We start from the raw sequence: 11,537 nt of genomic DNA, 5'->3' as shown, positions 1-11,537 counted from the left end.
TATATATATATATATATATATATATATATATATATATATATATATATATATATATATATATATATATATATATATATATATATATATATATATATATATATATATATACAAATAATAACAATCATAGAATAGACAATAGATCACGTAATACGTATATAAAAATAACAATGATAATATCAATCATAGAATAGAAAAATGATTATACTAAAGACACGGAGTCATACAAAACGTATAAAAGTAGTTTTTTTTTTAGTCCCGAACTGTGTGTGCACCCGAAAATTAGTCGTCGCAGAAGGATGTTAGTAGCTTAGCCAAGCTACCTAAGAGAACGAGAGGGTGTGATCGGATGCGGTGGCAAGTTGAAGACAAAGGAAACCGGGGAATCACCAAGACGTCAGAAGGAAGAACAGCAGAGTTGAAGAGCGAGGCAATTACGAGTTGAAAAATCGAGGCAGAAAATTTACAAAAAAAAAAATAATAATACGGAAGACGGGATAACAAATCGAAATAATGGCAATGCTACAAATTGCTACATCAACAAGTACAACTGATATCAAATTTCGAAGGAAGTAAATGCAGTCAACACAGTTAAAGATGACTTGCATGGGTATGCCACAACGTTACAAATTGCTACCCCATATTTTATTCAGTGAGCATCGTCAAAAGCTCAACTGAGTACCATAAACCAATATATGAAAATCAAAGTTTATTAATACGCGAAAAATTAAACAATTGGTTGTTTAAAAATACGCTACGAAGAAAGCAACCACGAAATCAAATGAAACGCATAAAAGCTGCTAGGAGCCTCAACACATTGTACCAGACGAGAAGCCATGATGAGAAGCAACAATACAGAATACCAATACATGACTAATCAACGAAGAAGCTTCATCACATATATTTTTACGGAACTATAATTACTACTGGCAGTAATCTCAATGATCAATTTTCAACCATGCCCAATGAAGCGAGTACATAAACAACGAGAAGCCCTAATACGTATCACCAACACAGAAGAACGAGCTATTAGGGACGAAAACGACACGGAACCCAGAGTCCGAGACTAGCAACTGTTCGATCACTCCCACAAATAAAGCAACAATAGAAGCATACCATGGAACAGGATGGCGTCAGAGGAGAACACACACACACGAGGACCACCGTAAGGTTAGGGAATTTAATTTGCATATAGCCAAAATGAAAAAAAAGTAATTATAAATACGGAAATTTGTGATCCAGCTACAAACCTCAATGTTATAAGCCGGCGCATTCGACTTGATGTCTACCCTTCAGGTAACATCAAGCTCAGTAAGTAAGGGGGCATGCAGCGCCCTTAGCAAATTTTCCTTCGAATTTGCTAGTATTGTAGAAAAAATAGGAAATTGTGAAGGAAACTCTCATATCAGCGTAGCTGCAACCTTCAGGTATAAACTTTGTTATTGAAGCGTGCACATTTGCGAGCATTAGTCATCGCAACGATGTTTAAGAAACTTTGTTATAAAACCATAGACAGTTCCGAGCATTAGTCAGCGCAGCAATGTTGTAAAACCAAAGCTATTATTTTCACGGACACTGGTCACTGCCTCTAGCCTAGCGACAGTGGTCTCGACTTTCGGTAGAACTTCGGGAGAAAGTCGGATGAACTTTCTACTTGAAATCACAAGCTCGGCTTGTACTAAAATCTTCGGGCTTCACCCGAAAGTAAATGTTAGGAGCTTAAAAACCCATAGTTGGGAAGAGTTAGGAGCAGTTCAGTTTTACAGAGTGCGGTAACTAGGCGCTAGTCACGGGAGTCGAGCCGTGGACAAATTAAGTAGTTTTGCTTAAAGAGTTAGTGGCTAGTTCGGAGTATAATACAGTATCCATAGGAACATGTGTGCATTGTGAGGCTTGAGTATCAAGTGACCTCAAAATCAAGTAAGAAATATTGTTTATAATGGGATATAATAGATTTCGGAAGGCACCTAAAGAATTGAGTGAAAGATTGCTGTAATGAGTGAAGATTTAATAGTTTCATGTGCAGGTTTGATATTCACATGCAAAAGAAAAATAGTTAGACACAACCATTGTTCGTGTTAGGGTAGTGTTGATAATATACGACAACAAAAGTATGTGTTGAAGAATAACTTCTTTTGTTAATGTAAACAAGTAAATGTGGAGGCATATATCCGACAAGTTCACCATGAAGTGTTGTGAATAGTTGAAACTCAGAAAAGGTGAATTACGTGATATTAATCTCAAATACGTGGATGAATCAATACAATGACATAAAAGAGAAACCGAATTGGAGAGTGTTACTCCGTATAGAACTGAAAGAAACATCCTCTTCGTTATTCTTCTCCCGCCACCGCTCGGCCGGGAGCTTGCACTCGATTTCAATGATCGAGCATTCCAATTTGAAATATTCAAATAATTATTTACCATCACTGTTTAATTTCAAATTCATTATAATATTATTTGCAAATTAACATGCAAGCCAAGGCTTGGCCGATCTACCTGTCAATAAATTGTTTTTGTTAGAAGACGAATTGGAAGGCGTACCTGTTTTTTGTTTTAAATTCGAAGAAATAAGTGCCTTAGAAAAATGTAACGTACTTTTTCTAAAGTTTTTTTTTTCTTTACTTCACTTCGATTGAAGTGTATTACGTAAACTTCATGAGAAATTCCAGACCGTGGTTTAGAAGTACCATTCGCTCTTTTTTTCATAAGTATTACTTGGGAAGCGGCAAAACCAAGCAATTCTTTTAGTTCATTTTTAATTTCATCAATACTTTGATCATTTGATAATCCTTTCAAGACAGCCTTGAAGGGTCTGTCTGATTTTATATCATATGAATAAAATTTATGAAGTTTCTCGGACAAATATCGAATAAGACGTTCGTAATCTTCCAATCCATCAACCAAAGACTCGACATTCTCCTCTTCGTCCGATTTGAAATGAGACTTTTACTTCCGGGAGAAAAGTAGAAAGCTCAGTACGAAATGCTTTGAGGTAGGAAATCATCACCGTCATTGGTGGCATAGATTGATGTTTCTTCCCAGAACGACAAGCGTCATTTTGGGAATTTTAGAAGAATTTTCGTCGATGTCGCTGCAATCAGATTCAGGAAGAATCTCGTAAATATTGTTAGACGGCATAGAATCAACGGGAGGGAAGTCCGTCCATTGTCTTTTATTTCTACATTCAGATTCTATAAGATCGAGAATGTTATTAGAAAAAAAATGAATAACGGGTTGTGATTTATTCCGTATTGAATTAGTTTTAGCCTTAGGCTTATTGCCTTTCCGGTTGGATGAAGGCATTTTTGAAAAATATAAATGAACTAGGCTAAATTAGTCTTCGATTAGACTCCTAGTTTGGGTAAGACTGATTTTGTGGTAGTCTTAATAAAGATTGATTAGTTCGAAGAATAATTCTTAGAATGGATAGCCTTAAAAAAGACTGATTAATTTATTAGTCTTGAAAAAGACTGATTATATTATAATATCACTCTTTGTATAGCCTTGAGAAAGGCTGACTAATTGTTAGTCCTTAGAAAGACTGTTAGTGATTCAGGTAGCCTTGATAAAGACTGAAACCTTGAATCAATGAAACCCTAAGTAGCCAGAAAAAATTTCCAGGAGCCAAGAGCTTGCGCGTGCTGTGCGAACGACTGTTTAACACCCACAACATAAAATAGTTTCTTAAGTTACCTCAAAACTATTCCAATCGGTAGTCATTGTCAGTAGATGGCCAAATAAATTAATTTCGTCTTTCCTGGTTCCCACTTTTCGATTAACGGCTGGAGATTGAAGCCATAGACTCAAAAGTGGACAGTAACTTTTCTCGCATCGACTTCGGTTATATTGGTTCCGGAAGTACCTGCAATAGTGGACATCACTCCGTTTCTTTAGAGAAGGCCTCAACGACCTGAGTACTGTTTCACTCTGTAGGTTATACTAGTTTATGGACAAACCATTTTGTTTTCCAAGAGTCAAAGGAAACTATTTTAAATAATACCACACATTTATATATGAGAATATGAGACATATGATAAAGATATCATTAAAGACTGTTCCAGAAAGTATAAACGCACTTTGATTTCGCTGTAAATAATTCACAAGTGTTAGATATTTAAATTTTTGGTAGTATACCATTCTACCGTTGGTTTCAAGTAGTGGCAAGAAGAAAGATCTGGCCAGAAGACAACAGGATCCTTGTGGCTTTGAATCATGGGTAGAAGTCGTTTTTGTAAACATCCCTTGATGTATATTTCGCTGTTCATTGAAGCAGTGGTGATGAAGGGTTTCAAAATCTTACCGCAGCTAGAAATTGCTTGCCAGACCATAGCTTTCTTGCCAAATTTTTCGACTTCAATCGATGTCTCGGACTGGTTTAACACTTGCTCTTCTCACGCCGTATAATATTGTGGTCCCGGCAAGGATTTGTAATCGAGTTTATCGTAGGTTTCGTCGTCCATGATTATGCAGTTCAAATTTCCAGCAAGAATCGTATTGTACAGCTTTCGAACTCTCGGCCTGATCGATGCTTCTTGTTTCGGACTACGTTTTGGTTGTTTCTGCTTCTTATAGGTTCGAAGATTCAAACGTTCTTTAGCACGAAGAACATTTGACTTCGAAGTGCCCACTTTTTTGGCCACATCCCGACCTGAACCTCCTTCTTTTGCTCGAACGCCTTCTGTACACGTTTATCCAACTGAGGGTTAGCAGGACCTTTTTTCCGACCCGTTTTCGGTTTATCTTCAAAGGTGTTATCCTCGCCGAACTTCCTGATTGCATTTCGCACGGCTTTTTAACTTAACTTTTTGCTATCTTTCTCAGTGACAGTCCGCGTTCTGTGCACCATTTGTACAAAATTTTTCGACGTTGTTCTGCTGAAAGTCCACGCATTTCGAAACAAACTAATGAGAACGAATAAACAACTGCACAAGTGGTTAGAGAAGAGTGTAACCAACAGGACGCAATCATAAAAATTGACAGATTCTGAACCATTGCGAAATGGCAGCGGTTTTTGGTTGCGCCCATACTTTCTGGGACAGTCTTTACAACACTAGGTAGATTAAAACAGGTTTTTTTTAGATTAGCATCACTCATACAAATAGGCAACGCAAATGTCAAGCGCTTGGTTTGAGAAATGATGTCAAGTATGTGACATAAACATTGAAACATGCTTTCAATCTGAATTCAATCAATCTGAATTAATAGGTGTCAAAAATGAGCCCAAATTAGTGTCAGAAATAGTTTAATGAAATATTAAAAATAAAATCATAAGACTGTTTTGAAGAAAGAGAAAGGCATTATCACACCACTAGGTGGATTAAGAAGGTGTTTATTATTCCCGTCGAATAATGGAATCATGCGAATTGGGTCAGTAATTCTAAAGAAGTCAGTGCGGTGTTCCTCCACTGCGGGGGCTTGCCGTTTTTGTTGTTGCAATTGCTGCTGTTGTAAGGTGCTTTTCGTCATTTGAAGAGGTTTGAATTTGATCAAAGATGGCTTGTAAAGGAATATTTTCCATTTCAGAGAACCTTAAGGCTCTTACTTTTAGAAATGGGTTGAATTTAGGCATGAAATTGTAATAGAAGAAAGGGAGGGATAACTCATGGACGGCGTGCGAGGATCCTTAATGGAGCTTCTTAACCGCTCAGCCAACGTTACGTGTTGAACACTAGTTTGTTAGTTTGAATTTAAAACCTAAGTTCCACGTGTTGGGTTTTTGTTCTCACAATAAACTTTCACCTCACTAGTTTGAGTTTCTTCCCCCCTTCCCCCGCCACTTATGTACTTTAGTTTATTGCAATGTTTATATATATATATATATATATATATATATATATATATATATATATATATATATATATATATATATATATATATATATATATATATATATATATATATATATATATATATATATATATATATATATATATATATATATATATATATATATATATATATATATATATATATATATATATATATATATTTAACGTATTTAACTTCAGTCATTATGCGAAGGATATGATAGTATGTTACTGAGCCAAAAGAGTTGAATTCGTTCCCAAAGAGATAAATATGCCAATCTGCCCCAAGACCAGGCCATTTGAAACTTTTTGGGCCCTGACAAAGGCATATTTGCGGAAACATATCAAGATAGCGTACATTACAACATTTGAAAACGATATTAAAAATTGTTGGCAAACAGTCTGTGCTGAAGTTAATAAGCATCGTAAGATCAAAAGTCCGTTCCTTGGCTAACGACAATGTTTGAATCAATACAGTTAGTGAAATTTGGTATAATATCGAAAATGCTCTTACAACCTTCAGAACTTCAACGATTAGAATCTTAAAGCACAACCCCAATGAATAATAAGGCTCCCTTTCAATTTGAAACAATTAAGGGAGAGTGTTCGGTTACCGACCCCCCTTTATTTTATAACTATTTATTGGAATATGAGTTAAAATTAAATTATTAAGATTTCAATTGGGTGTTCAGCCACAAGTGGTGACTTCTCAGCCCTGTTATATATATATGATTTGGTTATTACCATGAAGACATCATTTGCTTCCGCAATTCTGAGATTTTTGTGTAGGGAAAATTCTAAACCTACTTGTATTGTGTAATGGGGAAAAGGAACTTATATACTAACTTACTAACTAATACAGAGAGCGAATCGATTCAATTGAAGATTGCATCGATTTTTGTCGGAATTTGCTTATAATATTATGTGACATTACATCTAATGGTTCTATATTTGTGAGTCTGTGTAACTCATTTGTACTAAACCAGGGAGGACGCTTCAGAATCATTTTCAGAATTTTATTCTGAATCCTTTGAAGCGTTTTCTTCCTGGTGGAACAACAGCTTGACCAAATTGGTACCGCATAAAGCATGGCTGGTCTGAAAATTTGTTTATAAATTAACAATTTGTTTTTTAGACAGAGCTTAGAATTTCTGTTTATAAGAGGATATAAACATTTAATATATTTATTACACTTTGCCTGGATACCTTCAATGTGATCCTTGAAAGTGAGTTTTTTGTCATACGTTAAACCTAAGTATTTAGCTTGATCAGACCATGTCAATTCCAAGCCATTCAATTTGAGAATGTGATTATTGTTTGGTTTAAGAAAAGAAGCTCTTGGCTTGTGAGGAAAGATAATTACTTGCGTTTTTGCTGCATTTGGTTTAATTTTCCATTTTGACAGATAATCACTGAAAATATTTAAACTTTTTTGTAGGCGACTGCAGATCACTCTTAGATTTCTACCTGTGGCTAACAGACTTGTGTCGTCACAGAATAGCGATTTCTGACAACCAGCGGGTAGATTTGGAAGATCAGAAGTGAAAATATTATACAAGATTGGAGCTACACTCGAACCCTGCGGAACACCGGCTCGTACGGGTAGCAATTCAGATTTACAATTCTGATAGCTAACCTGAAGAGTACGATCAGTTAAATAATTTTGAATCATTTTGATCAAATAAATAGGAAACTGGAAATCAGATATTTTTGCTATTAAACCTTTGTGCCAAACACTGTCGAACGCTTTTTCTATGTCTAGAAGAGCAACTCCAGTGGATAACCCAGAAGATTTATTTGATTTTATCATGTTCGTTATTCTGACAAGTTGATGAGTAGTTGAATGTTCATGACGAAATCCAAACTGCTCTGGTAAAAAAATTGAATTCTCATTTATATGAGTCATCATTCTCAACAAGATAATTTTTTCAAAAAGTTTACTGATAGAAGAAAGTAAGCTAATTGGGCGAAAACTTGATGTTTCTGCTGGGTTTTTATCAGGTTTTAGGATAGGAATTACTTTAGCGTTTTTCCATCTTTTTGGGAAGTAAGCTAATGAAAAACACTTGTTGAAAATTTTAACCAGGAGTCTCAAGGCAGCATCGGGAAGATTTTTAATAGGAATATTAAAAATTCCATCATTACCAGGAGCCTTCATGTTTTTGAGTTTCCTAATAATTGATTTAATTTCATCAAAATTCGTCTCAATAATGTCATCGTGTGATAACACTTGGGTTGAAATATGATCATATTTCAGTGAGACTTCATTTTCAATAGGACTCACAACGTTTAAATTAAAATTGTGGACACTCTCGAACTGCTGAGCAAGTTTTTGAGCTTTTTCACCATTTGTAAGAAGTATTTGATTTCCTTCCTTGAGAGCAGGAATTGGTTTCTGAGGTTTCTTAAGAACCTTAGAAAGTTTCCAGAAAGGTTTAGAATATGGTTTAAGTTGTTCAACTTCTTTAGCGAAATTTTCATTTCGCAAAAGAGTAAATCTATGTTTAATTTCTTTTTGTAAATCCTTAACTATGTTTTTCATAGCAGGATCACGAGATCGTTGATATTGTCGTCGACGAACATTCTTCAACCGAATGAGCAGTTGAAGATTGTCATCGATGATAGGAGAATTTAATTTAGTTTGAGCTTTGGGAACTGAAAGATTTCTAGCTTCGATAATGTAATGATTCAAATTATCAATTGCTGTGTCGATGTCCGCAGAATTTTCTAAAATAGTTTCATGATCCACATGATTTTCAATGTGAGATCTGTAATCCAACCAATTAGCTCTATGATAGTTGAAAATAGAACTAATTGGATTAATTATAGCTTCGTTGGAAAGTCTGAATGTTACAGGAAGATGATCTGAGTCAAAGTCAGCATGAGTAATCGGTTCACTACAAATGTGACTTTGATCTGTTAGAACCAGATCAATTGTAGACGGGTTTTTCACGGAAGAGAAACAAGTAGGATTACTGGGATGAAGAACTGTGAAGTAACCAGCTGAGAGTTGATTATGAAGTATTTTACCATTACTGTTATTTTGCCTACAATTCCACTGGACATGCTTAGCATTTAAGTCCCCTATTACGAAAAATTTCGATCGATATCTTGTAAGTTTTTGCAAATCGCCTTTAAAGAAATTTAATTGTTCGCCGGTACATTGGAATGGCAAATATGCTCCAGCGATGAAATAAATTCCATGAATGGTTTCAACTTCGATTCCCAAGCTTTCAATAACTTTAGTATTGAAAGAAGGTAAAATTCGATGTTTAATTTGCCGTTGGACAAAAATGGCAACTCCACCACCCATTCCAGTAAACCTGTCAAATCGATGAACCACATAATGTGGATTACTTTTCAATTTTACATTTGGTTTAAGAAAAGTTTCTGTCACAATGGCAATATGAATTTTGTGAACTTTGAGAAAATTATAAAATTCATCTTCACTCGATTTCAAAGATCGAGCATTCCAATTTAAAATATTCAAATAATTATTTAACATCACTGTTAAATTTTAAATTCATTATAATATTATTAGCAAATTTCCATCCGATTTGAAATGCTTCAAAAAGTGATGAAGTCGAATTCATTTGGATGATCATTTGAAAAAGTTGATCTTGTAGGTAGATCATTTTATTTTCAGTTATATCGCCTAAATCGACTTCATTTAAAGAAGCGAATGGCATTGAAGGAATATTTGTAGGTAGACTGCCATTAGAAGAAGATGATTTGGCCGGTCTACCTATTAATAAATTGTTTTCGTTAGAAGAAGAACTGCAAGGCGGTCCTGTGTTTTGATTATTTACATTAGAAGAAATAGGTGATAGATTTCTACCTAATATACCAACATAACTGACATTAGAAGAAGATGATGACGAGGTCGATCTACCTGTCAATAAATTGTTTTCGTTAGAAGACGAATTGGCAGGCGTACCTGTTTTTTGTTTCGAAGAAATCAGTGCCTTAGAAGAATTAGGCGTGGCATTTTCAGGTATGTTCTGTAAATTTAAGGTCGTTGATTTGACTTGTTGTCGAAGCGAACGAGCGTTTAAAATTTTTTCCCTGACAGGACATTTCAAATAATTGGATTTATGATTTCCATTGCAATTTGAACATGAAAATTTATCAGTGGTTTCATTCATTGGACAAACGTCTTTCGAATGCGATTTACCACAATTCAAACACCGTATATCCGTATGACAATTTTTGGTTCCATGACCGAAGCCTTGGCAACGACGACATTGCGTTAAGTTTGCAATACGATTATGTCGTTTATAATGTTCCCAATGAATTTTAATGTGGGAAATGAAACGTACTTTTTCTAAAGTTTTCAAATTGTTTACATCACTTGGATTGAAGTGTATTAGGTAAAGTTCATGGGAAATTCCAGAGCGTGGTTTAGAAGTACCATTCGCTCGTTTTTTCATAAGTATTACTTGGGAAGGGGCAAAACCAAGCAATTCTTTTAGTTCATTTTTAATTTCATCAATACTTTGATCATTTGATAATCCTTTCAAGACAGCCTTGAAGGGTCTGTCTGATTTTATATCATATGAATAAAATTTATGAAGTTTCTCGGACAAATATCGAATAAGACGTTCGTAATCTTCCAATACATCAACCAAGACTCGACATTCTCCTCTTCGTCCGATTTGAAATGAGACTTTTACTTCCGGGAGAAAAGTAGAAAGCTCAGTACGGAATGCTTTGAAGTCGGAAATCATCACCGTCACTGGTGGCATAGATTCATGTTTCTTCCCAGAACGACAAGCGTCCATTTTGGGAATTTTTGAAGAATTTTCTTCTATGTCGCAACAATCGGATTCAGGAAGAATCTCGTAAATATTCATTTAGGGGTTAGCCAATTTTTGCGCTAGGGCACATAACCGTTTTTATTAGTTTTACGTTTCGTCTTTGACTCATTAGTGCAGAGCAGTTCAAATTGAACTGCTTAGTGTTAAACTCGGCAGTTCAATTTGAACCGCTAAGCAGACGTAAAGTTTCTGCTACTTACAGAACACTTTTTGTTTTGCAACGGAGTGCAATGTCTTTTCTGACGTGCCGAACGAAAACGTGTTTTCGACTATTTCTGGCCGATGCAGGTATGGTCATTTAGGGGTTAGCCAAATTTTGCGCTAGGGCACATAACCGTTTTTATTAGTTTTACGTTTCGTCTTTGACTCATCAGTGCAGAGCAGTTCAAATTGAACTGCTTAGTGCTAAACTCGGCAGTTCAATTTGAACCGCTAAGCAGACGTAAAGTTTCTGCTACTTACAGAACACTTTTTGTTTTGCAACGGAGTGCAATGTCTTTTCTGACGTGCCGAACGAAAACGTGTTTTCGACTATTTCTGGCCGATGCAGGTATGGTCATTTAGGGGTTAGCCAAATTTTGTGCTAGGGCACATAACCGTTTTTATTAGTTCAACCCCTAAATGACCATACCTGCATCGGCCAGAAATAGTCGAAAACACGTTTTCGTTCGGCACGTCAGAAAAGATATTGCACTCCGTTGCAAAACAAAAAGTGTTCTGTAAGTAGCAGAAACTTTACGTCTGCTTAGCGGTTCAAATTGAACTGCCGAGTTTAGCACTAAGCAGTTCAATTTGAACTGCTCTGCACTGATGAGTCAAAGACGAAACGTAAAACTAATAAAAACGGTTATGTGCCCTAGCACAAAATTTGGCTAACCCCTAAATGACCATACCTGCATCGGCCAGAAATAGT

The 11,537-nt window shown here is 35.6% G+C and overlaps 2 protein-coding genes across 5 annotated transcripts in view; one reads left to right on the top strand and one right to left on the bottom strand.

Annotated features, from left to right (window-relative positions):
• Window positions 1-6,973, top strand: part of LOC131432823 (uncharacterized) — a 142,770-nt gene extending 135,797 nt beyond the window's left edge. The window contains exon 2 of the mRNA XM_058599362.1: window positions 6,869-6,973. The gene's annotated coding sequence lies outside the window, so the exon portion shown is untranslated. The remainder of the gene's footprint in view (window positions 1-6,868) is intronic.
• Window positions 1-11,537, bottom strand: part of LOC131432825 (protein sex-lethal-like) — a 285,264-nt gene that overhangs the window by 208,627 nt on the left and 65,100 nt on the right. The gene's annotated exons all lie outside the window — the stretch shown is intronic.

Source organism: Malaya genurostris, chromosome 2 (genome assembly GCF_030247185.1).
Source record: "Malaya genurostris strain Urasoe2022 chromosome 2, Malgen_1.1, whole genome shotgun sequence".
In the NCBI taxonomy this organism is placed as follows: Eukaryota; Metazoa; Arthropoda; class Insecta; order Diptera; family Culicidae; genus Malaya; species Malaya genurostris.
The sequence above is the reverse complement of the archived record's forward strand: the minus strand, read 5'-3'. Positions and strand labels throughout refer to the sequence as shown.